Raw genomic sequence first — 21,650 nt, forward strand, 5'->3', positions numbered from 1 at the left:
ATCAACCTCATGCCTTTATCTATTTACAAAAAGTTGGGTCTAGGGGATCCAAAGCCCACTGCAATGCGGTTACTGATGGTTGATCGGACTGTGAAGAGGCCCATAGGTGTGCTCCATGATGTGCTAGTGAAAGTAGAGTCTTTCATCTTTCCGGCGGATTTTGTGATCCTTGACTGTGAGGTTGATTTTGAGGTTCCCATCATCCTTGGGAGACCATTTCTTGCCACAGGGCGTGCGTTGGTTGATATGGAAAAGGGACAGATGAAGTTCAGACTGAACAATGAAGAAGCAACTTTCAATATCTGTAGATCCATGAAGCAGAATAGTGAGCTACAAACAGTATCTGCTATAACTTACAGAGTGAAGAGTGGGTCAGAATTGCAAATTGAAGAGCGATTAGGTGTTGAGGCACTAGTAGCAGTCATGATGAATTTTGGTAGTGATGGTATTGAAGAATATGATGAGTTGGTAGCCGCACTTGATAAGTGTGAATACCGCTCCAAACCAAAGAAGTATGAGCTAGACATGAAGAATCGCGAGTCCCCACCCACAAGACCATCAATTGTGGAGGCACTGAAATTGGAGCTTAAAGCTCTACCACCGAACTTGAGGTATGTATATTTAGGCGAAGAGAATACTTTGCCGGTCATCATTGCAGCAGATTTGAATGCAAGGCAAGTAGAGTGTTTGGTGACTGTATCAAAGAAGTTCAAGCGAGCGATTGGGTGGACTATTGCAGATATTATTGGGATTCCCCCCGGTATTTGTTCTCACAAAATCCAACTCATACCAGATCATAAACCCAGTGTTGAGCACCAGAGAAGATTAAATCCACCGATGCAAGAGGTAGTCAAAAAGAAGATCATCAAGTGGCTGGATGCGGGAGTTATTTATCCCATCTCAGATAGTAATTGGGTGTGTCCTGTGCAATGTGTACCTAAGAAAGGTGGTATGACTGTGGTTCCAAATGAAAGAAATGAGCTTGTTCCAATGAGGCCTGTCACTGGATGGAGAGTTTGCATGGATTACCGGAAGTTGAATGCATGGACTGAGAAAGACCACTTCCCTATGTCATTCATGGATCAGATGTTAGATAGACTTGCAGGCAAGAGTTGGTATTGTTTTCTTGATGGGTATTCTGGCTACAATCAAATTTCTATAGCTCCAGAAGACCAAGAGAAGACCACCTTCACTTGCCCATATGGGACTTTTGCGTTCAAACGAATGCCATTCGGATTGTGCAATGCTCCAGCGACCTTCCAGAGATGTATGATGTCCATATTTTCTGATATGGTGGAAGACACTATTGAGATGTTCATGGATGATTTTTCAGTGGTAGGTGATTCGTTTGATCACTGTCTAAAAGATCTAGCCGAGGTGCTCAAAAGATGTGAAGACTGCAACTTGGTGCTGAATTGGGAGAAATGTCATTTCATGGTAAAAGAAGGTATAGTGTTGGGTCATCGAATTTCAGAAAAGGTATTGAGGTTGATAGGGCTAAAGTCGAGGTAATAGAAAAGCTTCCACCACCTATCTCTGTAAAAGGTGTTAGAAGTTTTCTTGGGCATGCAGGTTTCTATAGGAGATTTATCAAAGATTTCTCAAAAATTGCACATCCCTTGTGCAAACTTCTCGAGAAGGAGAATAAGTTCTGCTTTGATGATGCTTGTCTTAGAGCATTTGGAGAGTTGAAGGAAAAGTTGGTTACAGCACCTATCATTATTTCACCAGATTGGGAACAACCGTTTGAGGTAATGTGTGATGCGAGTGGAGTGGCGCTTGGTGTGGTATTGGGTCAAAGGCGTCAGAAAATTCTTCATCCTATTTACTATGCTAGCAAAGCTCTGAATGTGGCCCAGAAGAATTATACAGTGACCGAACAAGAACTTCTTGTAGTGGTTTTTGCATTCGAAAAATTTCGTTCCTACTTGCTTGGTACTAAGGTCATCGTGCATACTGACCATTCTGCATTGAGATATTTGATGGCGAAAAAGAATGCAAAACCACGATTGATCACATGGGTATTGTTGCTGCAAGAGTTTGATTTTGTGGTAAAAGATAGAAAAGGAACCGAAAATCAAGTTGCCGACCACTTGTCCAGATTAGAGGAAGAGGCCATGCTAAAGCTTGGAGATAGGGCTGAAATTAATGATGCGTTTCCAGATGAACAGGTATTGGCTGCTTCTAATGATTTGATTCCTTGGTTCGCAGACTTTGCTAATTATTTGGCAAGCGACATTGTGCCACCCGATTTGTCTTTTCACCAAAGAAAGAAATTTATGCATGATATGAAGAAATTCTTTTGGGATGAACCTTATTTGTATCGTAGTTGTGCTGATGGGATTATTCGTCGCTGTGTGTCTGAGGTTGAAATGCTGAGTGTACTTGAAGCATGTCATTCATCACCCGTTGGTGGGCATCATAGTGGAATTCGGACTGCACATAAGATTTTGCAGTGTGGGTACTACTGGCCTACCATCCACCAAGATGCTCATGATTTCGCCAAGTCTTGTGATCGGTGCCAAAGAGATGGAGGAATTTCAAAGAGACAAGAGCTCCCTATGAATCCCATCTTGGTGATCGAATTGTTTGATGTATGGGGCATTGATTTCATGGGGCCATTTGTGAGTTCATATTGGATGAATTATATTCTGGTCGCGGTTGATTATGTATCGAAGTGGGTAGAAGCTGTAGCACTCCCCAACAACGAAGGTAAAAGTGTCACCGCATTCTTAAAAAAGAATATCTTCTCCAGATTTGGTACACCAAGGGCTATTATTAGCGATGGAGGCTCTCACTTTTGTAACAAGTTGTTCAAAACACTACTTGAGAAATATGGTGTCCGTCACAATGTAGCCACTCCTTATCATCCACAGACTAGCGGTCAAGTCGAGGTGTCCAACAGAGAAATAAAGCAGATATTGGTGAAGACTGTGAACGCCAATCGAACTGATTGGTCAAGGAAGCTTGATGATGCTCTATGGGCATATCGCACTGCATACAAGACCCCCATAGGTATGTCGCCTTACCAACTTGTTTATGGGAAGTCTTGTCATTTACCAGTAGAGTTAGAGCACAAAGCAATGTGGGCAATGAAGAAGTTAAATTTGGATTGGGGCACTGCATCTAATCAAAGGATGAACGACTTGAACGCGCTTGATGAGTTTCGTCTAAAAGCGTATGAAAGTTCAGCCTTATACAAAGAGAAGATGAAGAGGTATCATGATCAAAGAATTGAAAAGCGAGAATTTGAGGTTGGCGATCGTGTGCTGCTATTCAACTCTAGGTTGCGCTTGTTTCCAGGCAAACTCAAGTCCAAGTGGACTGGGCCGTTTTTGCTCACAAAAGTGCTCTCGCATGGAGCGGTTGAGCTTGAAAATAAGGATGGAACAAGGTTTGTGGTGAACGGGCAAAGGATAAAGATCTATCTGGGAAATGCTGAAACTGTGCAAGAAGTGATTGAGGCCTGCAATCTTGATGAAGTCTGAATAATCAAGATACCTGCGTCGTGCCGCGACGTTAAATCAAGCGCTGCTTGGGAGGCAACCCAAGATGTAAAATCTAGCCAACAATAGGGTTCTGATTTACATTATGTAGTTAGCTTTCTTTGATTACTTGCAGTTTTGTATCAATGTAGGTAGGGGTTTCAGTATTTTAGTTCTTAGTGTTGGCTAGAAGTAATATAGGGTCCGTGTCTAAAAAGTATCCAGAAAATGTAAAAAAATAGCCTATTGGTTGCTTCATGTGCAGGTACACCATGCAAGAAATCTGCAGAAAATGGTCTAAACCCTTTCCATACCATAATCTGATAAAAAGAGTCCGGTGTTTGGTCAGTGACGAAAAGGTGAATCCTTGGTCTTGCTAAATCATAGTACCATCACGCAATCACCTGACTCCTTGTTGCTTGTAAGGTTATAGACTTTCTCTTCACTTTGAATTTCAATTCATAGATTGAATATAGAGGGTCGGGAGTGGGTCTTGACCTTGGGTAATTGTTAGATGATATTGCATGATAAACTTGAGTAGTACAATGCCCTTGGAATGATAGATAGTGATTGTATAGCTTTAATTGTGATGTGAGCTTATGTAATCGTAAATACTATATGCTAGTTTCGACTTAGGGTTCCACATCTAGTCTAAATTGTTGGGCATAATAATCGGTAGGAATCTTAAGAATGACGAACTAGCATGTTTCAATGGTGTATATGCATAACTAGGTTGTGTTAATGTTGAAACCAAATGCCAAAAATGTATAATACCTGGCACTGATTGCTTCCACGATACCCCGTCTACGGACCGTAGATCCATCTACGGACCGTAGATGGGGTTCGTCATTTGATGCACCTGCAAATTTTCACCAAGTGTAAAACCACGGATGTGGACTACGGTCCGTAGATCCATCTACGGACCGTTCTGCACTTCCATGGTTTTCATCTGCGACCTATATTTCAGGCACCCTGATCCACGGAAGAGATCCACGGACCGTAGATCAGTCTACGGACCGTAGGTCTCCTCCGTGGATGACTTCTGGAGCATCTGTCAAAATATTTTTTTGGACATAGTTTGGGTCGTTACCAACTCTACATGAGTTCTTTTCCTGCTTATGGTTAGTTTTGGCACTAATGACGTTCCTGCAGGTACGATGGCACCTAAGAAGATGGTCACCTACTCGAAATGGGGCAAGTCCAAATCGGTTGCCCCTAGCTTCCGGTTAATTGATGAGGACACTGAGAACGACTCTGACCCCGCATATGTGCCTCTAAACCCTAGGGCCTCTCGCGCAACACCCAGGAGCACCCCCCGGAAGGTGATCCCCGACGTAGTCACTGTCTCCCAGTCTGATGAGGAGCACACACTGATCGGGTCACCAACTGAGGTTGCTTCCAGTTCAGAGGGTCCTATGTCCGGCTCCGAGTCCACCCATGCATCAGTCTCCCACTCATCACAATCAGAGTCTGTCCATGCTACAGGGTCCAACGCCAAATCGTCCACAGGGTCTGGAGAGAATGACCAAGCAGCCTCGTCTGATGAGGCAACTAGTTCAGAGGCCATTCCTGCACCAAGGAATGATGAACCCGCTCCGGTAGCAGGGGAGCTGAATAGGTGGTGTGTCGAGGGTCAATGGCAGATCTATCGGGATGCAAAGATGGTGAATGACAAACAGAAAATGGCCCGATTAATACAAGAGGAGCGCAGAGTCCTCACGGGGAGCTTGCATACTGTGCCAGATATTCACCGGCTTTTCAAACTTCACAAGTGTGACTGGATGGCTCGAGACCTAGGGACGTATAACGAGGAGATTGTCCGGGAGTTCTATGCTTCTTATGCTGCCACTCTCCGCAGGTCCATTTCCAAGCGGTCAAAGCCAATAGCGCAGGCCCCGCTCACTTCCACCTTGGTTCGAGGGTGTCCGGTAGATATATCACCTGCCACCATTAGCCGGTTTCTCTATGGTCCTACCATGGGCCACTCATGGTCTCCTAACACGTCGGAATTTGATTACCGCTGGGAAATCGTGCGGAGTGGCACTTTCCAGAGAAATACTGAGCAGCGAGAGGCTGTGATACTATGGCTGGCCAGGTACATTGCTGCAAATGGCGAGCGTGCAGAATGGGTCGCTGCTCCACGGTTGGGCATCCGGAAGGCCACATTGAACTTCGCTGCAAAATTCTTCTGGCTATTGGTACGCAACAGAGTGTCGCCCACAAAGGCTGACAATCAGGTCACTTGGGACAGAGCGGTGATGGTTGCTGCATTGGTGGCGGGAGTAGAGATCGACTTTGCACGAATGCTGCTGGCAGAGATCCACGAGAGAGCTTTCAGGACCTCCACTACTTACCCTTTCCCCTGTCTGATATTTGACTTGTGCAGGGACTCTGGAGTGCCGATCTGGCACTGTGACAGGCTAGTCCACCCTACAAAGGCATTGGACATTGGCCTTATTCGGGACGACGCGAATGTGGCAGCACCTCGCAGAGAGCCCCAGATTGAGGTACCCCCCTTGAGCTCCGATCTTGCAGACACTGTGGGGCAGGCACAGGGCGGTGACCCTATTATCCCAGACCACACCGACACTGTCCCAGGCTCCTCTTATCAGGCAGCTAGTGTTGCCCCTAGTTCTTCCCGGTCTACACCACCGTTAGGCGCAACGGTTGTCCCGATGGCCAGAGTACAAAAGTTAGAGGCGCAGATAGCCACACTGCTGCATCACATCCAGCCTTGGATGCAAAAGTCAATTGCCGAGTCCGAGGCTAGATTGGAGCGCAGGATGGAGGGGATGATGGACCGTAAGGTCCTGGCGGTTAACAAGCGGCTTGACGCCTTTGAGTTGCGAGTCCTCGAGCGATCAGTTCCGGCCACAGACTTATCTGCTTTGCAGGCTGACATAGCCAGCCTCCGGACTGATGTGGATTCCATTCTTGCTGCACCTTCAGTTGAGACTCCGGCGGCTCCTACTGCACTGGCTGATGATACAATGCTAGATGCTCTATTCAGTGGCATCGCCGAGGAGGGGCCTGCACCGACACATGCCAAAGGCAAGCGGCACCGTTCCCATCGCACGGAGGAAGAGAAAGCTAAGAAAAGACGGCGCCGGCAGGAGAAGGAGGCTAGGAGGGCCTCAATTGCAGATGAAGAGTTGCGCTAGCAGAGGGTGCGTGAGAGAGCTGCAGGGGCATCGAGCTCTGCTCCGGTTGCAGAGGATCAGCCTATTTTGGGAGGCGTCGCGTTCACCACTGATGGTGCGGAGAGTTTGATAGAGCGCACTACTGAGGATGCTAGGAGTGCTGAGGTGAGCACTACTGAGGGTGCCCCCACTGATGTTCCAGAGGGTTCCGGGAAACCGGATCCCCCTGCTTGTTGATGATTCGCCGGCGCTTAGCGCCACAGGTTTGCTTCACTCAAATCCATTCACTTTTACTGTCTATGTATGCAATTGTGGGCAATTGCATCTATTTTTGTTGGGGGTGGGGTAAATGGATCGTGAGTGATAGGGCGAAGCCTGAGTAACCCAACTCATGTATCCTCTCTTGGGGTTTTCTTGCCTGTGTTCTTTTACCCCAAGAGACGGTTTAATTTTTGTTGAACCGGCATGTCTTAGGATTATGTGTGTAGAAGCATGATACAGAACGAAGCATGATGGCATGGCTTAAAAAAAATGATACCCGTCAGTTTCTGGGTTGTATGCTAGAAGTAGGCTACGAGTTGCTGATTGTGTTGGCTCTGAGTATGACATAGTAACAATCGACTTAATTGCATGATTAAACCTGAAACTTGAACTGGGTAGTCTGATAATCTGATAATGAAACTTGTGCCAAGAGTGGGTGAGAATCGTTGACTGTTCAAACAGTTTTCTGCAAAACTAGAACTTGCCCGGTTAGTCTTGCTAAGACAATTCAATCTAGAGGATAGGAAGTGATCATAGGCCATTGTTCTGAAAAACCCATAAATTGCCTAGAAGGATTCAACCAAATGAAATAACTGCTCCCTTTGATCCAACTTTGAGCCTAAAAATAAACTATTTCTTTCTAAAACCCCGAACTCACCTTCCCATAATCTACTATGTTGGCCCCGGTCCCTCCTTGGACATGTGCACTTCGACTCAGGCCAAAAGCCTAAGTTGAGGGTGGCTAATGTAAAAAGTAACTTCAATCTTGGCCCTGACTTGACATCGGGTATTGTGAACCTCAACTAACGGAAAATCCATAAGTTGAGGGTGGCTATGAGAGAGGAAACTGAAAGAAAAATGGGGATGAAAAGAGTGAAAAATGAAAAAAAAATAAAAAATAAAAAATAAATAAATAAATAAATTTGGGGGAAACGTACGGAAAGGATGTGAATTATTCAACGAGAAAGGAGCAATTAAATAAAAAGGAATTGAGCTACAAGGTTTAAAGTCACTTCCGTGGTTGAAGAAAATCATGGGAAAGCGGTAAAGCAATAATATGACAAAAGTAGGGCAAAAAGAGGTTAAAAGCCTAGAGTAATGACAAGGAGGGCAGAAAGTCACTAAACAGTACACAAATGTACCACACCTGACCCTGAGCCTACGTTACAAGCCAATAAACAAAGTATGAATAGTAAATAAGCAATTCTTGACTAGTATTTTGCATGCATTGATAATTCTTTCGTTTAGAAGTCTTTTTAACGGTGGCCAACGTTAGAACTCGCCTTGTTACTACTTGCCGGACCAAGGAGGTAATTAACAAGAAAAGAATTATCAACATAGATTTAGTGTGATACTATCTAATAGGCTAGTGTCGATTGGTGCGAAGTAATAACTAAGCCAAACATCGATTATGATGTCTAATATGAGGTAAAGGTAAGGGTTAGTAAATTATACACACGTAGCCGGACCAAGGTGCGGGGTGAAATTCTCTAGATGCCGGACCAAGGATTTAGAGATACCTAACTTATCACTTTGCATGTAATACACTAGAAAAGGATTGCTATTACTAGGATTACTGCGTTATGAGATTATGGAGAACACGTGTACCCTAGTTATTTCTCTTATCTTGATAACAACCAAAGTTGAATCTAATTACTGATTACAATATTAAGTCTTGCTATTCGTTTCACACAAGCACAACCCCCCTTTTTATTACCTGTTTCTAGAAATAATTTGACTAATTGAATATAATTGTTGGTTAAAAGTAAAGTCTAAACCATTTTCCTCGTGGGATCGATCCCAACCTACAAGTTGGGTTCTTTACTTGATAACGATCGCTTATGCTTCTGAAAGGAGGTGTAATTTGAGTGTATCAGAATCATGACCGAAAAGTCATATCTTGATTTTGTCATAGAATAGTGATAAATTATTATGTGATGAACTGAACATTCTTTGGTTTATTTGTATATGGATTTATCATTGATAAAAATGATAAAGGAAAAGGTTATCCTCGTACGATGGCAGGCATGTGATATGATGCACAAGTTTTGGTGTAAGTCAAAAATAGTTTTATGATCATGTGGTACTAAGTTCTTAACCATGTGTTGTTGGGTATGATCTTGGTATTTCATTCAAGCCATTATGTAAAGCATGTATTATACGTGTCTGAAAATGATCTTGGGGTTATTTTACAAGCATGGTTGCATTCCAAAGTTAGTATTATAATGGGAATAGGGGAAATTTGCATAATTTTAAAATTTTGGGTTGACCTCGTCGGGGCCGCCATAGAGGGACTGGCCCATTATAGCGCTCTCGCTATAGCAGAAATTTTTCTGCAATAGCGGTGTGTCAACTATTATAGCGGGCAGGGCGGGACAAAATCCTTACCCTATTTTCTCATGTTTTGCCTTTCATTCTCGGGACGTTTAAATTTGATCTTTCAAGTTCATACCAGATTCATGCGAAGTATTGCATACTCCAGTATCATTCTTAGGTGCCACCTACCATCTGCAAAGTTGGGACACTAGCCTGGGGAGAAAGGGGCCATTCTTGTTACCCATGTAGAAGTCCTTCCATTCGAACACTATTTATGCTCTCATATTTAGTTGGATCTCCCTGATTGCACGTCACCACAAGATCTCGGGGATAAGTTATATCGCTAAGATTTCCTGATGGATGAATTCTCCGGCCTACTAGTGCCAACTACCTTAGGGATTCTGCAGAAAAGTAAGCACTGGTAATACCCTAAGTAGTGGGCCAATAGACCTTACCCCCGTACTCATCATTGACTAGTGAATCCCATAGCCATCTCATATTTATCCACTCTATATTGGCCTTGTATGCATCTTTGGGAACATCTGCTACCCCTAAATCAAATTCATCGCTTAGACATCCACGGGGATCTCTACCCCTTGGATGCGGAAGGTAGGGTGGAGGGATCCCAAAGAACAGTAGGGAGTAGGGCATAAAACTCCCTAAACCATCCTAAGTAAACAGCATGGAGAGACTCAACTAGTGGACCTCAGCTGCACTTCTAGATCTGATTATAGAAAGCACTCACCTTCTCCGCCACAACCCGCATGTGAAAAGCCCTCTCCTAGAAAAAAAACATCCTTCATTAATCCATATATCTCTCCCAACTAGCTTTGTTAGAAAACCTCTCATTTGGTTCCTGGTTGGCATCAATTAGACTATTAAACTTGCAAAATATGTGAACCGTTGGATTAGAACTCATAAAAATTCATAGGAACAATATTCAGAGAAAAATCCATCTTTGGACCAGATTAGGAGACTACTACCTGCAGCATTCATTTATGGCTGGGCCGCTATAGAAAACGTTATCTCGCTATAGCGACCTTCATCGTCCCCCACCTTCAAGGGGAGCGTAAATGGCGCCCATTGGCCCAAAATTTAAGTTTCATCAATTTTATTACAGATCAGTGTCCCTAAAGTACTTTGCTATCAAAATCTGCAAGAATTTGAGCATGCTAACTCCCAAATCATGTTTGAATCTAAGTATCTAACCAAGACAATCCTTCAATTTCCCCCACCATTTCGAAGTCATTTTCGATCCTATATTTCACAATCCTTGCTCTTAGAATGTTGTAGTAGCGTGTAAACATAAAAGGAATCCCCATGCTTCAACAATTTCAACAATCAAGAGAAAATATTTCAACAATTCGAAAAACCAATCCAACTTTATTCTAGTCAATCGATCTCTAGCATGCTTAATTAGTATGTGTAAACTGAAGAAAGGAGAATAGAAAACGTGATAATTACCTTAGTTTTAATGTTCGAGATGGAGTGATCGGGAGAGAGGGAAGTGAGTTTAAGAGAGTGAAAGAGAGAAATAGGAAAAAACTCATTCCTTTCCCTTTTATTCCAAATTTTGATCAGCATATCACTACAGCGGTGCCGCTATATCACCATTATACCCACTATAGCAGGGTTCAGTTCAGTGGATGAGGGAGATTTTTTGTTGTAGTGTGCATCTGCAGAAAAGTAAGCACCATTAATGACCTAATATGTCGTTATCCAAAAGACACCTCATACAGAGTCTCAGAAATATTTTGAAATACGGTGTCAATTTAAAAATTGAGGCACGACAAAGATTTAGAATTTGAAATACCTTGTCGTAGTATTTTATATGCATTATTTTCATGAGTAAATTATATTACAAGTTGTTTCAAGAAAGTATAATTTGCCGCAAGTGCATAATTTCATAAAGAAAACATAGTCATTTTTCATATAAAGTACATTTCAGCTTTGAGAAAACATAGTAAGATTTTACAACAAAATTTCGTTCAAAGGAACTATTTTGAGAAAAGTCTCATTTAAGGCAGACAAACAGATAGTTTATCCATTTATCATCGATCATATCAATATATACAAATTATTTTGGGAGGACTATTTAGCACCGAATAAACATGAGTTTCAAATAATCCAAGTTTCAAAACTACATTGCCATCGTAGGATAAAAGTCTTCCTCCAGTTGAGATCGACAAATTTAGCCAATGGGCTCAGTTAATGGATCCACATCAAACATACAAGTTCTATATCCTAGCAAGGTACAGGACATCCCTACCAACTATATTATACGTTGGACACCATATCTCACATGGTGTAAGTTGGTTTGTACGAAACTCTTCACTCTAAAGATTTTATATATGTATTATACTTTGAATTGGTATTAACATTTATGCAATTATAGATATGGTGATTTCTCAAATTTACAGTGTTCGACATGTATTCAGCTCAAATCCATAGGAACAAATTTATATTAGGTGATAAAAGGGCTTTAACAATATTTGGACATTATTTTACATATTTCACTTCTCAATTTTCACATATTCAGCTATCTTGTTTCAGTTAGTCAATGTTATGACATGTCCCTTTCAGTTGAAAATCTTATTTTATACTATTCATTTGCCTAATTTCAATATATCTTTAGAGTCATTCTTCAGCTCAGTATGTTCAATTTCATCCAATTATTTTACTTAGTTATTTTGCATACAGTATATTTGTAACGACTTGTTCCCGTCGTTACAGAAAATTCAACGGAGAAAACTTTAAGTCGGAAAATTTTTTCGTAGTAACTTAGGATTTCCCAACATAGTCCAGATTTGGACGCAATCGGAGTCAGTAAAGTCTAGGGAAATCTGGTAACAAGTGAGTGATCTAATTATGATTTTGATCACATGAGTAGATAGCTAAGACGTTAAGGAATCCGTACGACTTTACGAAATTGAATTCGGGTGAGTAGAACTTCCAAAATTGAACTTAGCGTGAACGAGTAGTTTATGAGTGTCGTTGGTTGAAAGTGTGTTGTGAAATGGGGGTATTGAAATTATTAAATTTGCTCATTGTTCCGTGCAAGCCTTTATGGAGGGAATTTGTGCCGCCAGGGCGGGGCCGCTGTAGCGGGGTGAGTACCGATGTTGCGAGACAGACGCGACTTAAGTCAGAAATAAACCCCAAAAATATTTTATTCTGCACTTTTTGACTTTGAGAGCTAGGAGACGACCCCATGTGCTTTCTTAATAGTTTTTCACCATTCTTAAGGCTAAAGGTAAGATTTTAACTCCCCGAATCTATTTTTTCGATCCGTAGAACTTAGTCTAACGGGTAATTATCTATGGGAGAGAGTTTTGAACTAGAAATTATGGTGGAAAAAGCTCTAATATGGGTATGGGGATCAAGGGCTTGACCTAGGATTGATATTATTGATATAATCTGGGTAATTAGATGTTGTTTATTGATCCTTGCATTATTGTGATTGTTTGTAGACCAAGAACATGTGAAACAAATTCGGAAAGGGAAGAATCAAGTTTCTTAGGGGATTCAAGCTTTGTTTGAGGTAGGTGATGATTGTGATTTCATGTTGTGTGATGTATGTTTATTCTTGCTTTATTTTAATACATGTATGTATGTGAATGTTGCATTATTAATCACACTAATTGTAAATAAGAATAGATGAATGATGAATGCCATGAATCATTACTTGATTGTATGATTTGAGAATATACGTGTGATTGTGATTGTGGCTTGTTGAATGGATTGGGTGTTGCGTTCCGACACACTAACTTGGATCGGTTGCCACATTCCGACATAAACATGGGATCAGTTACCACGTTTTGATATAAATATTGGATCAGGTACCACGTATCGGTACACTAACAGTTTGGTTTGGGCTCCATGAGAGGACCATTGACTTGACATAACTGTATATCTTGAGAATTGTGAAATTGATCATTGTTCGTAATTGATATTGTATAAGTTCGGTGTATGCATGTTATTATTATGTCGTATTGACTTATGTATGTTGCACTTATTGGGATAGTTGTGTGATCCTACCATTACATTGTAGTTGTGTATTAATACTGCACTTGCTCTTTCTTTTGTTGACTACAGGGCATCATCAGGAGGCTATTGACAGACCTCGTCTAAAAGAACAGTGACCGTTTCGAATTCAAGGGTGAGCCAGTTCTTTCAGGCTGCCATGAGTTCTCTTTCTGTTTATATCCACATTTCAGACTTAGACTAGTTCCTTAGATTTATTACGTTTAGTATGGGGTTGCACCATTTCTTATTTAGACTTATGGTTGAACCTTAGATGTTTTGGTACATTGACTTTCAGGTTCTAGGTATTATTCCGCATTTGTTTTGAGTTGTTAGACCTTCATTTGGAGTTTATGGGAACTCTATTTCTTTATTTAGAATTTAAACTTGCTTCTGTAACCTTAAATGCTTTAGTAATTTGATTAAGCTGGTTAGCTAATTAGTATGAATAATTCTCCCACCAGAGGGTTAGTGTAGGTGTTACTCACGACGGTCTGAGTCGTGACAAAGTTGGTATCAGAGCCTAGGTTTGTTGATCTCGATGTACCAAAACGAGTCTAGTAGAGTGTTGCGGAACGGTACGAAAACGTATGTACTTCTCTTCGAGAGGCTATAGGACTTTGGAATATCTCTATGTTTTCACTTGTCTCATTTCGTGCTATAAATTGATTCAAATTGGTATCTGACGATTTGAATAAGTATCTAACCTCATTCACTCTTCTGTCTGCAGATGGTTAACAATAGGTTCAACAGCGTCAGGCCCGTAGCTCACGTCAACGCGATAGTTGAGAAATTCGCAGCACGAGGTCGCGGTCGAGGCAGGGGTAGAGGAAGAGCTAGGGGAAGAGGCCAAGGAAGGGTGGCTCTTACTAGGGATGGAGCACCAATTAAGAATGCTCCTATAAATGAGGCCCCTCGTACACATCATGTAGAGGTTGATGAGAATATAGAGGTTGAGAATGAGGAGAATGTTGGACAAGAGAAAGAGGTGTAGGCTGAGACTACAGGTATTCCTCCATTAGACTCATTGTTAGCTCAACAGATTATGTTATTCTTGAAAAGATTGGTTGGTAGTGGAGTGCTTCCTTCTGTTCAAGCAACTCAAGCTCCCGCTAATCCCCATATTACTATCATTGTCCCCAAGGTGGGTGGAACTGTAGGTACTGATGCTTTCTTTCGTCCTTTGTTGTGTCCCGCTATGACTGGTAATGAGCATGAGATGTTGACTAAGTTCTTGAAACTTAAATCCCGGTCTTCCACGGTTCTGAGAGTGAGAACGCCTATGAGTTCATCCTAGATTGTTATGAGAGGCTTCATAAGTTGGGAATTTTCCATCAGCATGGAGTAGAGTTTGTGACTTTCCACCTTCAGGGTGAGGCTAAGCAATGGTGGAGAGCTTATGTGGAATGCAAATCTTCAATTTTACCCCCACTTACTTGGACCCAATTTCATGCTCTGTTCTTAGAAAAGTATATGCCTCAGACTTTGAGAGATCACAAGAAGGATGAGTTCATGGCTTTGGAGAAAGGTGGTATGTATGTGGCTGCTTATGAGGCCAAGTTCCATACATGTCTAGATATGATACGCAATTGGTAACTACTGAGGAAGAGAGGATCTGTCAATTTGTTAAGAGGCTTAATTCTGAGTTGCAAGTATTTTCTGTTCATATGACCTTTGCAGGAAAAAGCTTCAATGAGTTAGCAGATTTTGTGATAAAAGTAGAAGGGGTGAGGCGAGACGGTCAGGCCAAGGCATTGGCTAAGAAAGCCAAAAATTCAGGCAACTTTTAGAGATCTTACTCTAGAGGTTCAGGAAGGCCAACACTTGCAGCCCGGCCAATTCAGTCTGCTATGCCCGTTTCTACAGATAATTACTCATGAACTACATCTCATAATTTCATTTAGGATAGCCAGGGAGCCACACCTTCGGTGGGGGAGCATGTCATTTTTTGATCGTACATGTTACAACTGTGAAGAACCTGGGCATATGAGGAGAGATTGTCCCTATCCGTGCATGATAGATTCCGCGCAACAACAGTCTAGAGCAGTGGTACCCACGAGAAATGGTAATAATGGTCGAGGGCATCCATAAGGTGGGCGAAGAGGAAACCAGAGCGGCCATGGAGGTAGAGGAAATGGTAACACAGGCAGGGGTACCATGCAGCTAGGCAGGGAAGTCACCCGTCGTGATGATAGGGCGCAGTGTTATGCCTTTCCGGGCAAGACCGAGGCGGAAGCGTCTGACGCAATGATCACTGGTACTATTCTTGTCTGTGACCGGATGGCTAATCTGTTATTTTATCCGGTTTCTACTTATTCTTATGTGTCCGTGCGATTTGCCTCAGAATTTAATATGAATTGTGATATACTTGATGCCCCCATCCATGTTTTTACCCCAGTTGGAGAGCCTGTCATAGTCACCCATCCCTATCGTGTTTGTCCTATTTTTTTATGGGTTTTCAGACTTGGGCTGATTTGGTGATTTTGAATATGACTGACTTTGACATAATCTTAGGCATGACTTGGTTTTCCCCCTATTATGTTGTGCTTAAATGTAAAACCAAGTCTGTAACTCTAGAAATTCCGGGAAGGAAAAAATTATAGTGGAAAGGGGTGTACAATCCTAAGCAAACCAAGATCATATCCTCCATTCGGGCTAGGATATTGGTAGGGCAGGGTTGTTTGGCTTATTTGGCTCATATCCGGGATGTTGAGGTTGAGTCTCTATCCCTGTGGTGTCAGAATTTAGAGAAATGTTTCCTATTGATTTGTCTGGTATGCCTCCGGATAGAGATATAGATTTCTGCATTGATTTGGAACCTGATACCTGCCCCATTTTTATCCCTCCATATCGCATGGCCCCGGCATAATTAAGAGAGCTTAAGGCTCAAATCCAAGAACTTCTTGATAAAGGATTTATTCGTCCTAGTACTTCCCCATGGAGTCCTCCAATTTTGTTTGTTAAGAAAAAGGATGGTAGTATGAGGATATGTATAGATTACCGGCAATTGAATAGGGTCACCATTCGAAACAATTACCCATTACCACGAATAGATGATCTTTTTGACCAATTGCAAGGTGCATCAGTATTCTCTAAAATTGATCTAAGGTCTGGTTATCATCAGTTAAAGATTAGGCCTGAGGATGTGTCCAAGACGGCGTTTAGAACTCATTATGGGCACTATGAATTCCTAGTTATATCTTTTGGTTTGACAAATGTGCCTGCAGCTTTCATGAGTTTGATGAATGGGGTTTTCAAGACATTTCTTGACTCGTTTGTTATAGTCTTTATTGATGACATTTTGGTCAATTTGAAAAGTGAGGAAGAGCATGCCGACCATCTTCGTATTGTTCTGGGTGATCTTAGGAAACAAATGTTGTATGCAAAATTTTCTAAGTGTGAATTCTGGTTGACTTCGGTTGCTATTTTAGGGCATGTAGTTTTGAAAGAAGGGGTAATGGTAGATCATCAAAAGATTGAGGCGATTAAAAACTGGATTTGGCCTAACTCGGTGACGAAAATTATGAGTTTTATGAGGCTCGCTAGCTACTATCGTCGGTTTGTGAAAAACATTGCTTTTATTGCCACACATCTGACAAATTTGACTAAAAGGGAGGTACTATATGAATGGACTGAAAAATGTGATGAGAGCTTTCAAAAGCCCAACACTCTTTTGACCACCGCACCTATTCTAGCATTACCGGTTGAAGGTAAAGATTTTATTGTTTACTGTGATGCTTCACATTCTGGGTTGGGTGTTGTGTTGATGTAGGATAATAATGTTATAGCTTATGTATCGCGTCAATTAAAGGTTCTTGAGAGGAATTACCCAACACATGATTTGGATTTGGAAGCGGAAGTGTTCGCTCTTAAGATCTGGCAGCATTACTTTTATAGTGTTAAGTGTGAGGTGCTTATGGATCATCGTAGTTTGCAACATGTGTTCGCTCAAAAGGATCTGAATCTGAGAAAGCGAAGGTGGATGGAGTTACTCAAGGATTATGATGTGACCATTAAATATCATCCGGGTAAGGCTAATGTAGTGGCGGATGCTTTGAGTCGAAAATCGGTGAGTATGGGTAGTATAGCTTGCTTGAGTGTATCCAAGCGACCTTTGTATAAAGAAATCCAGACCTTGGAGTCTAAGTTCGTGAAGTTAGGCATCTCAGAGAAATGTGGGGTGTTAGCTAGAATTGAAGTAAGGGTCACGTTCATTGAAGAGATCAACGCCAAACAGTTTGAGGAAGAAAATTTGAATGAACTTAAGAAAAAAACTGTGATTGGTAAGGCACAAGACACCACTCTTGACACAGAGGGTGTGCTCAGTTTTAAAGAAAGGATTTGTGTTCCTCGAGTTGATGACTTGATTCAGAAATTGTTGACAAAATCTCATGGTTCGCGATATTCCATTCATGCGGGTGTGACCAAGATGTACCGAGATTTGAAGTGAATTTATTGGTGGCCGGGCATGAAGAAGGATATAGCGGATTTTATGGTTAAGTGTCAAAATTGCCAACAAGTAAAATATGAGCATCAAAGGCCTGCAGGTTTGCTTCAGAGAATGTCAATTCCGAAATGGAAGTGGGAAAGAATGGCCATGGATTTTGCGGTTGGTCTTCCCAAGACTTTGGGGAAGTTTGATTCTATTTGGTAGTGGTTGACAGATTGACTAAGTCAGCCCATTTTATTCTGGTAAGAATAGATTATAATGTTGAACAATTGGCTAAGGTTTATGTGAAAGAGATAGTGAGGTTTCATGGGGTGCCCCTTTCTATCATCTCAGACCATGGTACCCAATTCACATCCAAGCTTCAGAGGAAGTTACGTGATGAATTGGGCACACAACTCACTTTTAGTACCACTTTCCATCCACAGACGGACGGGCAGTTAGAGAGGACTATTCAAGTGTTAGAAGACATCTTGAGGGCATGTGTGATTGATTTTGGAGGGCATTAGGATAAGTTCTTACCTTTGTGTGACTTCTCCTATAATAATAGTTATCACTCCAACATTGATATGGCACCATTTGAGGCACTTTATGAGAGGGGATGTATATCACCCATAGGATGGTTTGAGGTTGGAGATGTGAAACCTTTGGGGGTTGATTTCGTGAAGGATGCTCAAGATAACGTGATAGGGATCCAAGCTAAGCTTTTAGCGGCCCATAGTAGACAGAAAAAGTATGCAGACCAAAAGGTAAGAGATATGGCATTTCACACTGGTGAGAATGTTCTTCTTAAGGTGTCACCCATGAAAGGGGTGATGAGATTTGGCAAGAAGGGCAAGCTAATTCCGTGATACATTGGTCCCTTTGAGATTCTTGAATGTGTAGGGCCAGTGGCTAATAGATTGGCTTTACCTCCTAAGTTATCGGGAGTTCATCCGGTATTTCATGTCTCAATGTTAAAGAGATATCATGGTGATGGGGATTACATCATAAAATGGGACTCAGTTGTGTTCGACAATGACCTTCAATATGAGGAGGAACTGATTGCAATTCTTGATCGTGATGTCCGAAACTGAGAACCAAAGAGATTAAGTCCGTAAAAGTTCAATGGAAGCATCGTCCAGTAAAGGAAGCTACTTGGGAAACCGAGAAGGACATGCGAGACAAGTATCCCCAGTTGTTCGTCGATTCAGGTACTACTCCACTCTTACTTTAGCCTATTTTTCCTAAGTCATCACTCGGGGACGAGTGATGGATAAATTGGTATCTATTGTAACGACTTGTTCCCGTCATTATAGAAAAGTCAATGGGGAAAAATTTTGGGCAGGAAAAAACTTTTTCGTAGTAACTTAGGATTTCCCAACCTAGTCCAGATTAGGATGAAATCATAGTCAGTAAGGTCTAGAGAAATCTGGTAACAAGTAGGTGATCTAATTATAATTTTGATCACATGAGTAGATAGCTAAGACATTAAGGAACACGTACGACTTTATGGAATTAAATTCGGGTGAGTCAAACTCTCGAAATTGATCTTAGCATGAACGAGTATTTTCTGAGTGTCATTGGTTGAAAGTGTGTTGTGAAATGGGGGTATTGGAATTATTAAATTTGCTCAGTGTTCCGTGCAAGCCGCTATGGCGGGAATTTGTGTCGCCAAGGCGGGGCCGTTGTAGCGGGATGAGTACCGTTGTAGCGGGACAAACGCGACTTAAGTCGAAAATAAACCCCAAAGATGTTTTATTCTGAACTTTTCGACTTTAAGAGTTAGGAGATGACCCCATGTGCTTTCTTAACGGTTTTTCACCATTCTTAAGTCTAAAAGTAAGGTTTTAACTCTCCAAATCCATTTTTCGATCCGTATAATGCAATCTAATGGGTAATTATCGATGGGGAAGTGTTTTGATCTAGGAATTATAGTGGAAAAAGCCCTAATCTGGGTATGGGGATCAAGGGTTTGACCTAGGATTGATATTATTGATATAATCCGGGTAATTAGGTGTTGTTTATTGAGCCTCGCATTATTGTGATTGTTTGTAGACCAAGAACAAGCAAAACAAATCCAGAAAGGGAATAATCAAGTTTCTTAGGGGATTCAAGCTTTGTTTGAGGTAGGTGATGGTTGTAATTTCATATTCTGTGATGTATGTTTGTTCTTGATTCATTATAATACGTGTATGTATGCGAATGTTGCATTATTGATCACACTAATTGTAAATGAGAATAGATGAATGCCATGAATTATGACTTGATTGTATGATTTGAGAATATACTTGTGATTGTGATTGTTGCCTGTTGAATGGATCGGGTATTGCGTTCCGCACACTAACTTGGATCGGTTGCCACATTCCAGCATAAATGATGAGTCCACAATTTGGACTCATTTAACGCTTCATTTTAATAGAATTAGTGTCCTCAGATACATATTTTATCTCAATAACTAATGTAACTCCTTAAGTTTCAGGTATTTGGAGTTTGATGCAAAGCATGGACACTACTTGGCAAAAAGGAACGAAACGGCTGAAAAGATGGATTTTTATCCTAGTATATAATTTTAGATACAAGATTTTATTTTTCTAAGTTTCAAGTAGAGAGACCTTGTTCTGAGCTTTTGAAGATTTGAAGACTTCCAATTCCAAGAAATTGGAAGTGGGTGTTAAAGATTCTTCATATTAGACTCGATTGAAGTGAATATAAATCATACCCAATTGATGTTACTTCGATTTGGTATCATTTTCTTCCTTTTTACTATGTCTAGCTAAAACCCCAATTCTTGGGTGTGATTTTGTGAATATGGGTTAAATTTCCTATTGGGTATTGCTTATTGTTAGTCTATTTGTTGTTTAAATGTGATTTCGTTTAGTAGTTGTGTTGGAACTTAATGGGATTGTAGTTGCAAATACGATTTCATCTTAGTATTTTTGGCTTGCTCAAGAGAGGTTTTAAAACTAAGACTACTAAATCGATAGCCGGTGGTTATTGGGTCGTCGTGGGTTCAGCTCTAGAGAGTGAATCCTACGCCTTTTTCCCACACATTCAGCTCGAGAAAGAGTAAATGGGCTAAGCCGGAGGTTGTGCTTAAAAGCGGAAACTCAATGTTCGAGAGAAACCGAGTTGATTCGGGGTAAGTTGCTCGAGAGAAAATTTACCCCCACTAAAGTCTAGTCTAGTTACAAATGTTCAGCAATTGACTATCAATAGCATTTACCCGATTATGTAGTTTATCTCATATTCCTATCATATCCCAAGAATCTCGTATCCCTATATTCGCATCTTTGTATTTTTGTTGTTTTTGTTCATTAATTGAATACAAACCCCCCATTGATAATTGACATTCGTGTCAACCCCTTAATTTATCATGTTTTTACTCGATAATGTTTTTAGTTATGGTTAACTCTAGCATATTTGCACTTAACTCTTAATTATCAGAAACCGCTCCCTTGGGACTCGACCCCAACCCTTGCTTGGGTTATATTACTATTGAATGACCGTTGACACTTGAATGGGAAATTGTGTCTTTGATAACGTCATTCAATCAAAATGGCGCCGCTACCGGGGAGTGGTGTTATTTGAGAATTATCAATAGAGTTGAATTTTTCTTTTGTTAGTCGTAGTTCTACTAACTTAATTTTTAGTTTTGTTTTGTTGGTTTGAGCTTCGAAACACAGGAGATGAGTAGGTCAAGCAGTACTCACGAGCAAATGGAATTTCCTCCATTGGAAGTAATACTGGTTAAGGATCGCATCCTAAACTTCAAACAATTGGAAGGTGAACGGATCCATCAGATATGGGCAAGGTTTAAAGAACTAATAACTCAATGCCCAACTCATGAAAATCCCAATATAGTCCTCCTTGATTGTTTCTACAGAAGTCTTGGTCCCGGAAACAAGGTGTTGGCAGATCAACTCGTTCTGGGTGACATTGCAAAACAGCCATATGCGATAGAAGTCCAACTACTTAATCATATGGCCGAGAAAAACC

At 41.3% G+C, this 21,650-nt stretch overlaps 1 pseudogene; it reads left to right on the top strand.

Annotated features, from left to right (window-relative positions):
* The first annotated feature begins 7,919 nt into the window (after nt 1-7,919).
* On the top strand, nt 7,920-18,888 carry LOC125838391 (uncharacterized; annotated as a pseudogene).
* Nucleotides 18,889-21,650: the final 2,762 nt, after the last annotated feature.

Source organism: Solanum verrucosum, unplaced genomic scaffold (genome assembly GCF_900185275.1).
Source record: "Solanum verrucosum unplaced genomic scaffold, falcon-dt-bn FXZP01000150.1, whole genome shotgun sequence".
Lineage (NCBI taxonomy): Eukaryota > Viridiplantae > Streptophyta > Magnoliopsida > Solanales > Solanaceae > Solanum > Solanum verrucosum.